Source organism: Rhinolophus sinicus, linkage group LG14 (assembly GCF_036562045.2).
Source record: "Rhinolophus sinicus isolate RSC01 linkage group LG14, ASM3656204v1, whole genome shotgun sequence".
Lineage (NCBI taxonomy): Eukaryota > Metazoa > Chordata > Mammalia > Chiroptera > Rhinolophidae > Rhinolophus > Rhinolophus sinicus.
Window position 1 is genome coordinate 31,926,974 of NC_133763.1, and position 14,842 is coordinate 31,941,815.

The 14,842-nt window shown below is 37.4% G+C and overlaps 1 pseudogene; it reads right to left on the bottom strand.

The window, feature by feature from the left end:
* Positions 1-11,343: 11,343 nt before the first annotated feature.
* Positions 11,344-11,820, bottom strand: LOC109437540 (transcription factor BTF3; annotated as a pseudogene).
* Between the last annotated feature and the right edge of the window lie 3,022 nt (positions 11,821-14,842).

Below are 14,842 nucleotides of genomic sequence, written 5' to 3' on the forward strand. Positions count from 1 at the left end.
AGGTCAGCAGAAGAAAGGAAATAACAAAAATCAGAGCAGAACTAAATGAAATAGAGAACAAAAAGACAATAGAAAAAATTAATGTGACAAAGAGCTGGTTCTTTGAAAAGATTAACAAAATTGACAAACCCTTGGCTAGACTCACTAAGATAAAAAGAGAGAAGACACTAATTAACAAAATCAGAAATGAAAAAGGGAAGTTATCACGGACACCACAGAAATACAAAGGATCATCCAAGAATACTATGAAGGACTATATGCCACCAAATTCAATAACCTAGAAGAAATGGACAAGTTCTTAGAAACATATAGCCTTCCAAGGCTGAACCATGAAGAACTGGAAAATCTAAACAGACCGATCACCAGTAACAAAATTGAATCAGTCATCCAAAACCTTCCCAAAAGCAAAAGTCCGGGACCAGATGGCTTCACTAGTGAATTCTACCAAACCTTCAAAGAGGATCTAATACCAATCCTGCTCAAACTCTTCCAAAAAATTGAAGAAGAGACAGTACTCCCTAACTCATTTTATGAGGCCAACATTACCCTGATACCAAAACCTGGTAAGGACAACACAAAAAAAGAAAACTATAGACCAATATCTCTGATGAATACACATGCAAAAATCCTAAACGTAATTCTAGCGAATCAAATACAACAATGCGTTAAAAAAATTATTCATCACGACCAAGGTGGGGTTCATCCCTGGGGCACAAGGATGGTTCAACATCCGCAAATCCATCAATGTGATACATCACATAAAAAAAATAAAGGACAAAAATCATGTGATTATATCAATTGATGCAGAAAAAGCATTTGACAAGATACAACATCCATTTATGATTAAAACACTTAATAAAATAGGTATAGAAGGAAAACACCTTAACATAATAAAGGCCATATATGACAAACCCTCAGCTAATTTCATAATTAACGGTGAAAAACTGAAGCCCTTTGCTCTATGTTCAGAAACACGACAGGGCTGTCCCCTATCACCTCTGCTTTTCAACATCGTGTTGGAAGTCCTAGCCAGAGCAATCAGTCAAGAGAAAGAAATAAAAGGCATCCAAATTGGGAATGAAGAAGTTAGATTATCACTGTTTGCAGATGACATGATGCTGTACATAGAAAACCCTAAAGACTCCACCAAAAATCTATTAGAAACAATCAAAGAATACAGTGGAGCTGCCTACTACAAAATCAACGTACAAAAGTCCATTGCATTCCTACATACTAACAATGAAATCTCATAAAGAGAAATACAAAAAGCAATTCCTTTTTCAATTGAAGCAAAAAGAATAAAATACCTTGGAATAAACTTAACCAATGATGTGAAAGACCTATATGCTGAAAACTATAATTCAATTTTGAAAGAAATTGAAGAAGACACAAAGAAATGGAAAGACATTCCGTGCTCATGGATTGGAAGAATCAACAAAATTAAAATGGCCAAATCTCAATGGCATTTTGTAAAGAAATAGAACAAAAAATCATGAGATTTATTGGGAACCACAAAAGACCCCGAATAGCCAAAGCAATCTTAAAAAAAAAAAGAAAAAAAAAAAAAGAACAATACTGGCGGTATCATATTCCCTGACTTTAGCTTGTACTACAGTACTACATTAATCAAAACAGCATGGTTTTGGCAGAAAAACAGACACATAGAGGAATGGAATAGAATTGAGAACGTACAAATAAAACCACACAAATATGGACAGATAATTTTTGACAAAGAAGCAAAAGACATGCAATGGAGAAAAGACAGCCTCTTCAATAAATGGTGCTGGGAGAATTGGATAGCCACGTGCAAAAGAATGAAACTGGGCTGCTATCTGTCACCATGTACCAAAATTAATTCAATGTGGATCAAAGACTTAAGCATAAGACCTGACACAATAAACTGCATAGAAGAAAATGTAGGCACTAAGCTTATGGACCTTGGGTTCAAAGAGCATTTTATGAATTTGACTGCAAAGTCAAGGGAAGTAAAAGCTAAAATAAACGAATGGGACTATATGAAACTTAAAAGCTTCTGCACAGCAAAAGAAACCATTGACAAAATAAAGAGGCAACCAACTGAATGGGAGACGATTTTTGCAAATAGTGCCTCTGATAAGTGGCTAATATCCAAAATATACAAGGGACTCATGAAACTCAACAACAAAAAACAAACAACCCAATTGAAAAATGGGCAGAGGACCTGAAGAGACATTTCTCCAAAGAGGACATACAAATGGCAAATAGACATATGTAAATATGCCCAATATCACTAATCATCATCGAAATGAAAATAAAAACCACAATGAGATATCACCTCACCCCAGTCAGAATGGCTATCATCAACACGACAAATAGTAACAAGTGTTGGAGAGGCTGTGGAGAAAAAGGAACCCTCATACACTGTTGGTGGGAATGCAGACTGGTGCAGCCGTTATGAAAGCAGTGTGAAGGTTCCTCAAAAAATTATGAATAGAATTACCATATGACCCAGCAATCCCTCTCCTGGGTATCTACCCAAAAAATCTGAAAACATTTATCCATAAAGACACGTGTGCTCCAATGTTCATTGCAGCTTTGTTTACGGTGGCCAAGACATGGAAAGAAGCAAAATGTCCTCCGATAGATGAATGGATAAAGAAGTTGTGGTATATATACAGAATGGAATGCTATTTGGTGGTAAGAAAAGATGATATAGGAGCAATGTGACAACATGGATGGATCTTGAGAGTGTAATGCTGAGCGAAATAAGTCAGACAGAAAAAGCAGAGAACCATGTGATTTCACTGATATGTGGTATATAAACCAAAAACAACAAAAAAACAAGACAAACATGAGAAACAAAACCTCATAGACACAGACAATAGTTTAGTTGTTATCAGAGGGTAGGGGGTGTGGGAGGTGGGAGATGAGTGTAAGGGGGATCAAATATATGGTGATGGAAGGAGAACTGACTCTGGGTGGTGAACACACAATGGGATTTATAGATGATGTAATATAGAATTGTACACCTGAAATCTATGAAATTTTACTAACAATTGTCACCCCAATAAATTAAAAAAAAATTGTTGGTAGATGTGTAGCATTGCCATATTATTATTCACATTTTTAATATCTTCTTCTTCTTAAAGAAGTCCCTTTAATATTTCTTGTAATACTAGTTTGCTGGTTATGAACTCCTTTAGCTTTTTCTTGTCTGGGAAACTCTTTACCTGTCCTTCAATTATAAAAGATAGCTGTGCTGCGTAGAGTAATCTTGATTGTAGGTCCTTACTTTTAATCACTTTGAATATTTCATGCCCGTCCCTTCTAGCTTGCAAAGTTTCTGTTTAGACATTAGCCGAGAGACTTATGGGTGCTCCACTGTAGGTAACTATTTGCTTTTCTCTTGCTGCTTTTAAGATTCTTTCTCTTTAACCTTCAGCATTTTATTATGTCTTGGTCTGGGCCTGTTTGGATTCATGTTGTTTGGGACTCTGTGCTTCCTGTGCTTGTATATGTTTTTTTTTTTCCAGGTTAGTGAAGTTTTCCGTTATTATTTCTTCAAATATGTTTTCAATTCCTTGCTGTCTATATTCTGCTTCGGGTACCCCTATGATGTGAATGTTGTTGGTACGCTTGATGATGTCCCAGAGGCACCTTAAACTGTCCTCGTGATTTTGGATTCTTTTTTCTTTTTCCTGTTCTGTTTGGGTATTTTCTGCTACCTTATCTTCTAAGTTGCTGATTCGATCCTCTGCTTCATCTAATCAATGGTTGATTCCCTGTAATGTATTCTTCATTTCAGTTATTGTATTCTTCATTTCTCACTGGTTCTTTATGTTTTCTATCCCCACTTTTATGTTTCCTGTCTCTTTTTTGAAGTGCTCCCTGAGATCATTCAGCATCCTTATAACCAGTGTTTTGAACTCTGCATCTGGTAGATTGCTTGTCTCCATTTGGATTAGTCCTTTTTCTAGAGCTTTGTTCTGTTCTTTTATTTGGGACCTGTTTCTTTGTCTCCCCATTTTGGCTACCTCCCTGTGTTTGTTTCTATGTATTAGGTAGGGCTGATATGCCTCCGGTCTTAGTAGAGTGGACTTATATAGTAGGTGTCCCGTGGGTCCTAGTGGCACAGTGTCCCTGGTCACCAGAGTTGGTTGCTCCAGGTGTGTCCCTTGTGTGTGGTGTGTGTGCCCTCCTGTTGTAGTTGAGCCTTGGGTGCTGTTTGCACATCAGTGGGAGGGATTGGCTCTCAGGCTGATTGGTTGTGAGGACTGGCCATAACTACAGTGGAGGAGCTGTTGTGTAGGGGCTGACCATACAGAGCAGGATTCACTTTCACAGGGCTCTGGTGCCTTTCCAGTTTGCTCTTTAGCTGTGTCATCTGTGGAGGTGGCCTGGTGGTGCTCTGGCATGGTCCAAAGCTGGCCATCACGCATGCTGGCCCCAGGACCTCCTGGGAGGGGCCCCACCACAGGTCAAGTTCAGTTTCCACCTGTGCTCTGCCCAGAGCTACTGATATGAGCCACAAAGTGATATGCAGATGTCTTCCACCCACGATAGGCTTGGAGGTTCTTGAGAGAGGCTAAACTTTAAACGAGGGTGGCGGCTACCAGTGCCAACCTTGGGGCTGCTTAGCAAGAGGTATGGGGCATGCCAAGGCCAGATGCTGCTTGTTTGGGGTTTGTGAACCTTTGAGAGATTTTAGGAAAGTCTTCAGCATGAGCCAAGACAGGCAATTTGTATGGAAATACTACTGGAAGCATCCTGGGTGGGCCTGAAATTTGGGTGGGGGTGGGTCTCAGGGGATCACCAGGGCGTGTCAAACATTTTTAGCCAAATTGATGGAGACTCAGATATGGTGGTCACTTGGGTCTGCATGCTGGGAAGGGGGAGGGCTCAACAAAGAAACTGACTTCTGCCAGTATTTCTGTCTGGAAGAAAGCTGCCCCTTTATCTCTCACCCTGAGCCAGACAATTCAGCTCCTTCCCATATGTCCCTGGTGCCTTACAAGCTGCTACCCCAGAGCTGGAGCTCAGAGTTAGTGAATGCATCAGCAAGTAAGTACATGCATGGGTCCTTTAAGAGAAGTCGCGGGGCTCCAGCAGCCCTTTGTCTCACTCGGCGAAATCTGCGCTAGTGTTCACGGTCAGAAGTTATGGGGACTTCTCTCCTTGCCACTGGAACTCTGGGCTGGGGAGCCTGGTGTTGGCTGGTACTCCTCCTCCGTGGGGACTTCCACCACCAACATATCCCTCCCAAAATTTAACTGCCACATGGGTGTCTGAACAGCCTGATTGGCGTCACTGCCCCTTCTAACAGTCTTAAAGTGGCTTCTTCTGTATGTCCTTAGTTGTGCGACTTCTGTTTAGCTAGACCTCAGGTGATTCTCATAATACCGTGTTTCCCTGAAAATAAGACCTAGCCAGACCGTCAACTCTAATGCGTCTTTTGGAGCAAAAATTAATATAAGACCTGGTATTATATTATATTAACCTGGTCTTATAGTAAAATAAGACCAGGTCTCTTATTAATTTTTGTTCCAAAAGATACATTAGAGCTGATGGTCCAGCTAAGGCTTATTTTTGGGGAAACATGGTAGTTGTTCTGTAGTTTAGTTGTAATTTTGATGTGGTCATGAGAGGATGCGAGCACAGTTTTTACCTACTCCATCTTCACCAGAATCAATATTTATTTTTTTTACTTGGCAAAAAGCCATGTGATAACATTTTAAAAAACAAAATTGCAAACAATCAAATGCATTACCCATCACAGAAGAGGGTCTGGCAACAGTATAAAACATCCTGCTTCAGATCTTTTTTTAAAAACATACAAGCTGGTTTACAGTGGTAGAAGTTGTGTGTGCACTAAGAGATCTATACCTTGTAGTTAAATAATAGAAAAAAATTAAGACAATTAAAAGATCTATAGCATCCAGCATTCTGTTAATTCCCTGGGTCAGAAGATGAGAATTGTAGAAACTGTGGTTTATGTCTTGTACCACTAAGATAGGGCGCACCTGCTGTCTTCCTGCCTCACCAACCCCTGTCATCAATGAGAAGATATTCCTTTTTAGTCTCCCCACTTCAACTCAGAGCAGAAGGGCATACCTAGGAGAGCAACTTAGAAACTGGATATGAAGTTCTCATCTCCTCAAATAGCCTGGACTCCTTGGAGACAAGTATGTTTTATTATCCACCCAAACCTAGTGCGAATAGGTATTTGACCCACGTTGGTTGATTGACTAAATGAGTACCTTCATTGATAAACAAGAATGGGTCTCAAGGAATTTATAGTTAGTAGTACTACTACCACTGTACCACTAGTACTACAACTATTGGGTAATATTGATCGAGTATCATATGGCCAACACTGTCCTAAGCTCTTGGCACTCATGAACTCATTTAATTCTCACAACAGCTCTATTAGGTAAGTATTATCTCCATTAAAACTTTTTAAAATTATGAAATTTTGTTATTATTTTACAGATAAAGTAACGGCGGCTCAAAGAAGTTAAGTAACATACTCAAAGTCACGTAACTAGTAAGAGGTATAGAAAAATATTTGTGTTTCAGTAGAAAAATATGCATTGCCTAGAGGACAACTTCCAGGTCATCTGACTCCTGCCTTTCACTATCTTTGATCTATTGTACATTTATTCTGAATTATCTGATTGTCACCTTTCATCATCTTTGAGCCATTTTACAACTCTATGTAAGTGTATGTTTTTCAGATTCTCTTTTGAATAGATTATAACATCTTCTTGGTTCTGCCTGTTTCCTGCATTGAATGAGTTAAATAAAATGTTTAACTTTTTCTTTTCTATCTGTATCAGAGCCATGATTTTAGCTTTTTCTGAAAATTATTTTTAACAGAAGTATAACTTAAATGCAACTCCCAGTCTGACTAATTTAAAGGCCTATTTCTTAGCACAAGGGTCTTTAACTCTACTGTGTACTTTACTGAGGAGCTTGCTTTTAAAATGAGTTCTGAGTTCTACCTCAAGAAACTCGTATTCTAGGGTTTTATTTTGTTCTTAACAAAACTCCAGTTATTCTGTCGCAGGTGGTCTGAAAAGTACTGCTTTGAAAGACTCTATGATAGTACTTTTTCAGTAGGAGAAATAAAATACTTGTACAAAGCAATTTATAAACAAAGTTTCAAAGAAGGAGAGAAGAGGAAGAGAGAAATTCTGTCTGGAGGAATCTGTAAGTTTTATGAAGAAAGTGGCATTCGATCAGGGCCTCAAAACTAGCAAAGTTTTTGACAGGGAAAGATGAAGAAAAGATATTCTGTGTTTTGAAGCAACATGAGTAATAAATAGCAAAGAGGCAGGAGAATGCATAGCATTTTGTTTTGGAATAACTTGTGGTTGAAGTTGGCTAGATTGAGCAAAGAACGTACGAGGCAGAGTATGAATGATACACCTGGACAGGTAAGTGTGAGCTAGAGTGCAGGACTTGAATGCCACGCAGTCATGTGACCAGGTAAGTGTGAGCTAGAGTGCAGGACTTGAATTCCATGCAGTGATGTGACCAGGTAAGTGTGAGCTAGAATGCAGGACTTGAATGCCGTGCAGTCATGTGACAGGCAATAAAGAATAATGGCTTTGGTTGGAGGTAAAAGGATAAGAAGATAATCAACAGTTGGTTAGAAAAATCCTAAGAAACATAGGTTGGAGAGAGAGGCAGTCTATGGATGACCAGGAAAGGAAAGATGCTCAGTCACAAGGATTTGAAGTCTCTTCTGTAATTAATGAATATTAATAAATATTGATATTTGGTTGTGTGTGAAACATGTGGTACTAAGCACTGGGAGAAGATAGGAAGGAAATTATTATCCTGATACATTGTGTATAAAGGCTCAGAGAAGAAAGATGTCGGAGAGACACCAAATTAAAGCACGTATATGGGCTTAAACTTGGTGAGTGAAAGGGAAAAGAAGAGGAGGTAAATATATAAAAGATATTTAGGGAGTAGAATTGACAGAATTTGGTGTCTACTTGGATACAGAAAGGCTAAGCAAAAGGGAGGAGTCTATGAAAATTGATGGGTTGGGTGATTAGAGGCACGATGGCTCTATAAATGGAGAAAAGTGAGAAAGAAGACGGGGGATGGATAATGAGTTACACTTTATTGTATTTGAAGAACCTGCAAACACATAGTAGAATATTGGGAATATAGATCTGGAGCTCAAAAAAGGGAGTTTTAAACAGCTATTGTTTAAGTGGACTTGGTATCAGATATTCCTTGGTATATTGGGTAAATAGGGAGGACAGAGTTAAGCCAAAGCTGAGATCAGGTTCAAATTGGATGAGGCCATTAACTGGAGTGGGTGGAGCAAAAGGTTAATTGCAAAATTTAGTGGTCATAATTCAAGCAGAAAATCCCCTAAGTTAGGTGCAAGGAGTCATCAAAACCTGGAGATAAAAAGATCAAGGGCTAAGGGAATGCAAGAGCTCATTGAGGAATGAGAGCAAAGGAGGTGGATCAAGTTAAAGAAATTTTTTCCCAGGACTTGTTTTAGAGATAGTGCTGTATTTGTTTGGAAGAACTACTTTAGGTAAGCAGTGAAACTCCAAGGAGTTTAAGTAACAGAAGACACACATTCTATTCCCATGTAGGGGAGAAGAGAAAGAGGAAGATAGCTGGTCACTCAACTTCTCGGGAAACCCTTCATCTTATGTAAAGTTGGGGGGAAATCATGAAATTCTGGAAATAATTTTCTATAGAAGCTAGTGGAAGAGCTGAATTTTGAGTTCAGAGTGATGAAATTAACAGGGCTATCAGTGAATTAACTCTTTGTATTTTTATACTGACTTCCAAATTCAAAGGATGATTGTTTTTTTAATTGTTGTAATGGTCATTACAAACCAAAGAAGGACAGATCTACAAAAAAAAACAAAAAACGTATCTAAATTATTTAGGAGACATGTGGTTTTGAACTTCAGCTCTTCAGAAGTGCCCCCTTATCTGCGGGGGCATATGTCCCAAGGCCCTCAGTGGATACCTGAAACTGTGGATAGTACCCAACACTATATATACTAGGTTTTTTTCCTATATATACATAACTATGATGAAGTTTAATTATAAATTAGGCACAGTAAGAGATTAATGACAATCACATAATAAACCAATTATAAAATATACTGTAATAAAATTTATGTGAATGTGGTCTCTCCCTCAAAATATTTTATTGTACTGAACTCACCTTGTGATGTGAGATGGTAGAATACCTATGTGATGAGATGAAGTGAGGTGAATGAGACATTAGTAAGTAAAATAAGGGCTACTTGAATACAAGCACTATGATATTGAGATAGATGATCTGGTAACTGAGACAGCTACTAAGTGACTGATGGGTGGGTATGTATACAGTATGGATATCCTGGGCAAAGGGATAAATCATGTCCAGGGAGGGACGGAATGGGACTTGTAAGATTTCATCAAGCTACTCAGAGTAGCATGCAATTTAAAACTTATGAATTGTTTATTTCTGGAATTTTCCATTTAATATTTTTGAACTGTGGTTGACTGCGGGCAACAAACTGTGGAAAATGAAACTGTGGCTAAAGGGGACTACTGTATTTGTTCCCTCCCCCTTCCAAATCAATATAACAAATGTTGAATGTTTTTAGCTGTTGGTTATATTTACTTATATTCCAAGAATTTTTTGTATGGCTATCAATCAGAATTTATGCAATTGTTTTAAAAGTTTCCCATGATGCTCTTAGAATTTGCATTCTTTGTTGAAAGAATTAACAATTTGGATTAAGACAAAGTGAATTGAAACTGAGTGCCTTTTACCTCTGCACTGAACATTAGGACTACTTTCCCTTTCTGTACTAGTAGAATACTGTGTGCATAAAACTGTTGAAAGTCAAATCCTGATAATTTTTAAACTGTCATCTGGTACAGGACTTGCTGTACCAACCAGAGGGCAGTTCTTCTGAGGGTCTCTAAAAGGGAAGGCAAAGCAGTTCTTGAACTCACTTGATTCCCTTTTATTAACCTCAGGTAATTGCTTTGGATAAAAAAATGAGGGGAAATATATCATTCTTTCGCTCTTTTCCTCTCTGGAATGTAGGGTATCAGTTAAGACTCTCCCCTAGCCATAGAACTTCAAACTCTTAAATGAGTTTCTTGACAAGCTAAGAAAAGTGGGAAGAATATGTGTGTGGAGAATAGATGCACTTGGCAGGGTGTAGTGTAACGTGCAAAGGTGTATAAGATAGGAACCTTGTCTTCAAACAACTTAAAATCCAGGTGTGTTCATTGATCTAACACCCAGAATAGTTTGGAGACTTTCAACTGTTTTGGACTCTGATGTACCATAATAATGTTGTCTTTTCTACTGGTGATGGGCTTCGATAATTAGGTACTTGTTCAAGAAAGCTGAACTTTGGATGAACATGTGATTTCATTTATTTCTAAATTCAGAAGGTATTTATTGTTTTCTGACTAATGGCAGCAAGAGAGGTAAATTAGGTGTGGGAACGAGACTGGAGCAAAGAAGACTAGTTGGAGGTGGTAGCTTTGATCCAACACTGAATGCTTCTGTTGGCCAAGAAAGGAGTCAAAGGTGACTCTCAGTCCTTTGTGGTGGCTTGGGGGGTCATGTAGCCATGCAGAAAGATAGAGAACCACTGCTAATAATATTTCATATGCAAACTGGTTATGCCAAAGGTCCAGATTTTGAAGACACCAACTTCTGTCTCTAAATGTTTAGAGGAAAAGTGAATTTCATATCTATATCAAGTCATTTCTATGCTAAAGAATTCTGACACTTCATTTTAATTTGGTATGTATATTGTGAAATGCTTGATTTGTATTTGATTGGGAGAATTCATAGATTAAGTTAAATTTTCTTATCCTGATGATCTTTCCATTATTGATATTATAGTTTTTAATGTTATGCATACATAGTATTAATAGTTAAACTTTTCCTTACCCCACAATCCATTTCTCCCTACTTTTTGGCTATTAAACAATATGTTAGCATTTTGAGATAGTCCACATTTTATTATGGGATATATTTGACAAAGTTGGAAGACATTTAATTGTAACAGTCTTCCAAAAATTATTTTTTACCTGGTGTTTTCTTTCTTTTACTAGGCAAAGAACTTTATTAACCTTTGTTTCAAACTTTATTCCCTAGCCTCTTTACCTTAATTAGCTGTAAAGAATGATTTGTGTATAAGCAAAAACTGGAAAGAGCTGCAGTATCCAAGGGGCTTGAGCTTAAAAATATTAGAGATCGAGATTTTTATCAGATCCATAAACACAATTTTAAAAAGCAGTCATAATATAAAATAGCAGCTCCCAGTAACTTCAAGTTTTATCTTCTTCAGAAGTTGACTCAGTTCAGTTTGCTTCACTCTTGGCAGCCTCATCAACATTCTCTACAAGGTCTGGAAGTTCACCATCATCATCCTCTCCGGTAGCAAGTGGTGCTTTTCCATCCACAGATTGTTTGGGCAGAGCTTGGGCCAGTCTCCCTGAACTAGTCAGGCTGTCTGCACCGAGCTGGTTTAAGTAGCGTTTCTGTCAGCTGCTTGGTCCCAGCATGGCCTGTGATGGTGAAAGTGTTTGCTGCCAAACAGGCTTGAACTTTAGGGTTGTGAAAGTGGATCACTGTTCATTGGTTTGTGAACGTATTCCCCTCTTCAATACTAGAGACATTGTTTACCCCTAACTTCTTTAAGGAGAACTGAAGTTTTTTATCATTTGATGTAGCTGTTCTGTGAACCACATTCTTTCTGAGAGCAGTTCCTTTCCCATCAATGCGCACTTGGCCTGCAGTTCGGCGAGTTTCGCCTGGTTCATGATAGTTTCTTTCATCTTACTGGAGAGGAAATGGGGCTGTGTCAGGAAATATGGCTGGCGCTCAGGGGTCTTGGTCAGACCAGCTGAGAATCTACCTGGTAGTTTCTATCAAGGAGAATTTTAAAATATGAGACTAGAACCATACTTTTCATTGTGGAAAATAAATCCCCACAAGATGATTTTTTTTTAGAAAAATTAAAACTAGATTGTCTTCTTTTTAAAATAAAGAGCTTCTTAGTATATTGCAAAATATAACAAAAATATTTTGAAAAGAAATGGCAATGGGTGATTTTTTAAAATTGTTAATTACTAGAGGCAAAAATGTTTTGTTTTTACTAAAATGCAAAGAATGCAGACCTCAAGATTAAATGGAAGATCTGAATGCAGCATATTTTTTTCTATATAAATAATAATTGTAACTGTCATTCTTGATGCTTCTAACTTCTCATATAGAGTGTCTAAAACAGGAATTTCAGTTAGAGATGAACATAATTTAAATGTACGGAGTGGGTTGGTTTATAGTAACATTATTGCATGAACAATAGTCATAGTAACATTAGGAGATCAATTTGGGACATATAAGGGAAATATGTTTCTATATTGAAAAATAATGTCATGGAAAATTGTTGATTTTTCTTTTTAGTTATTTTTAGGATAGTTCATATGTTCACTTGAATTTTCACTTATTGTATTTCATTAAAAATAAAAATTACATTTTCATAATTTATTCCATATCAATTATAATTTACATTAATTATAATTTCTTTAGAATTTATAATAATTTATATTAAATTATGTTATAGGAAAAAAATCACACAAAATAAGATAAGCGAAAAAAACACAAAAGACATAGAATCTCAACCACGCAGAGATAACCATTGTTAATATCCTGAAATGGTTTCTTCTTGAAAAATTCTGAAAAACAAATGAAAGTACTTTTACATACTCAAAAAACCTTACAAAAAATTATTGATACACTATAACTACCAATAAAGAAAAATGTCATATCTGAGGTTATTCATTTGTGACTAAGTCAACTATTCTTATCAAAATGTTTTGGTGTCATTTTGGTTATCTCTTCACTAATGGAGAAGATTGGAGAATTGAGGCAGTTTTCTAAAATGCTTTAATTATCCTGTTGAGAAAGAAGCAGCTTTTGGTTTCAGTTTCCCAAACAATTATCTCAGTTTAGAAGTTTAGGAATTTTTGGAAGCAAATTTATGAGGAAAATTTGCCGCAAAAGAATTTTTGTATTTTTTTCTCTTTAAGCATGGATGTATAATTTATTTTCTCTGAACTGTTTCTTTGACTGTTTTCATGAACAAAAAGTATAAAAAGTGCAATTTATTTAGATACATTTAAAATGCAGAAAAACTTCAGATAGTAAATACAGAATCGGGGGAACTGTCCTTGGAAAGGGAGTATTGGTAAAACAAAATTAAAATTTTTTAAGGATTTAAATGTGAATAATGAAATGGATATTTAAAAAAAATAAGCTGTATTAAAATATTAAGGGCAAGTATGCAGTTGTTATATTCTTCTACCTCCTAAGGTCATTGAGTTTTGATTAATTTAAAAATTTCAAAATTCAAGTAATATTTACTGAATTCCTTTCCTATCTCTCAGGCCTTGTCCTTGATGTATTCACTTACATGCTCTGTATAATTTCAAAACAACCCTGAGGATTTGATGATGCATTTGTAGAAGCCTAACCTGAAGGAATATTGTGGAACATAAGAGTATACTGGATTTCTGTGGGTTTACTTGGCTTTGACCACTGCTGTGGGTGTTAGAGAATATGCATATCAAAGATAATGATGGTGCAATTAGGAAAAAACAGAGCAAATGCCAGCCCCTGGAGATAAGCATAGGTGCAAGTGTGGAGGAGGTAGGCTTGATGCGTGTTCCTGAGGTGATATGTGCAATCTGTACTTGCAGGGCTGACCCCACAGTTGTGCATATACAACTGCCCTGCCCACGGAGAGTTATGAAGTAGCTACATGAGTGCATAAGGTAGGTATGGGGCAAACGAAACTTGTCAAGGACTGTGCACGTTGTGGTCAAAGGGCACCTGTGCCCTGGTGTGTCCTTAGAGTCTTGGGGAGAAAAAGGGGAGCATGCACTTTTGGGGGGGATGCAAGATCTTCCTTCTTGCTTGACTGTAGGGTTTTGTCTTTTCTAAGTCAGGCCGAGGTCCATTTGCCAAGACTGGGGTCTTCAGAGGTAACTATGCATTATTATCCCCATTTTACAGATGAAGAAATTGAGCCCGGTGAGGTTCAATTAGCTAAAGTGTGTGTGTTTGTGTGCATGTACGAGTAATACACAGAGGGTGCCAAAAAACAACAACGTATACACATTTTAAGAAAGGGAAAAACTATTAAAATGGTAATACTCAATGTATACTGATAACGAAAGATGGATACAAGTCACGTTTGACTTCTGCAATTACAAGAGGTGCTCAAAGTGGTTCCCATCAGCGTCCAGACACTTCTGATTACAGCAAACTACTGCTTGAGCAACGTTGACCAAAGTGTCCACTTGTATACATTTTTTTGGTACCCTGGGTATGTATTAGGTAAGATATATTAGCTCTATTGATAGACATTTCTTACAAATAACTGTCCTATGTTAATAATAGTGGTGTTTACTAAATAATTACCTAGAATTTACCTCTTTCCAAAAAAGGATTTGTAATCACTTTTTGTAAATTATGACAGCCTAACTATACCTCTTCATTATTTTGTTTTATTAACAAACAACTTTATCTTGCTGATCCAGAACACTTGGACGTTTTTGAGCCTATATTTAGCCCGTCAGAAGAGCTATTATTTAATGACAAACTTTATGCTCTGGGCAACTTGAAATTCAGAGCTAGCACCACAAATTCAAATCCTACTTCCCCACTCTGACAGCAGAGCGGCTCCTAATGTAGACGGAGTGCTGGTTTGTTCTCCACGGTGTTTTTCAGACCCTCTGAGGAGGCTGCTCGGAGAGCGTGCCGCTTGCACACACGCCCCCTATCCACTGTAGAAAG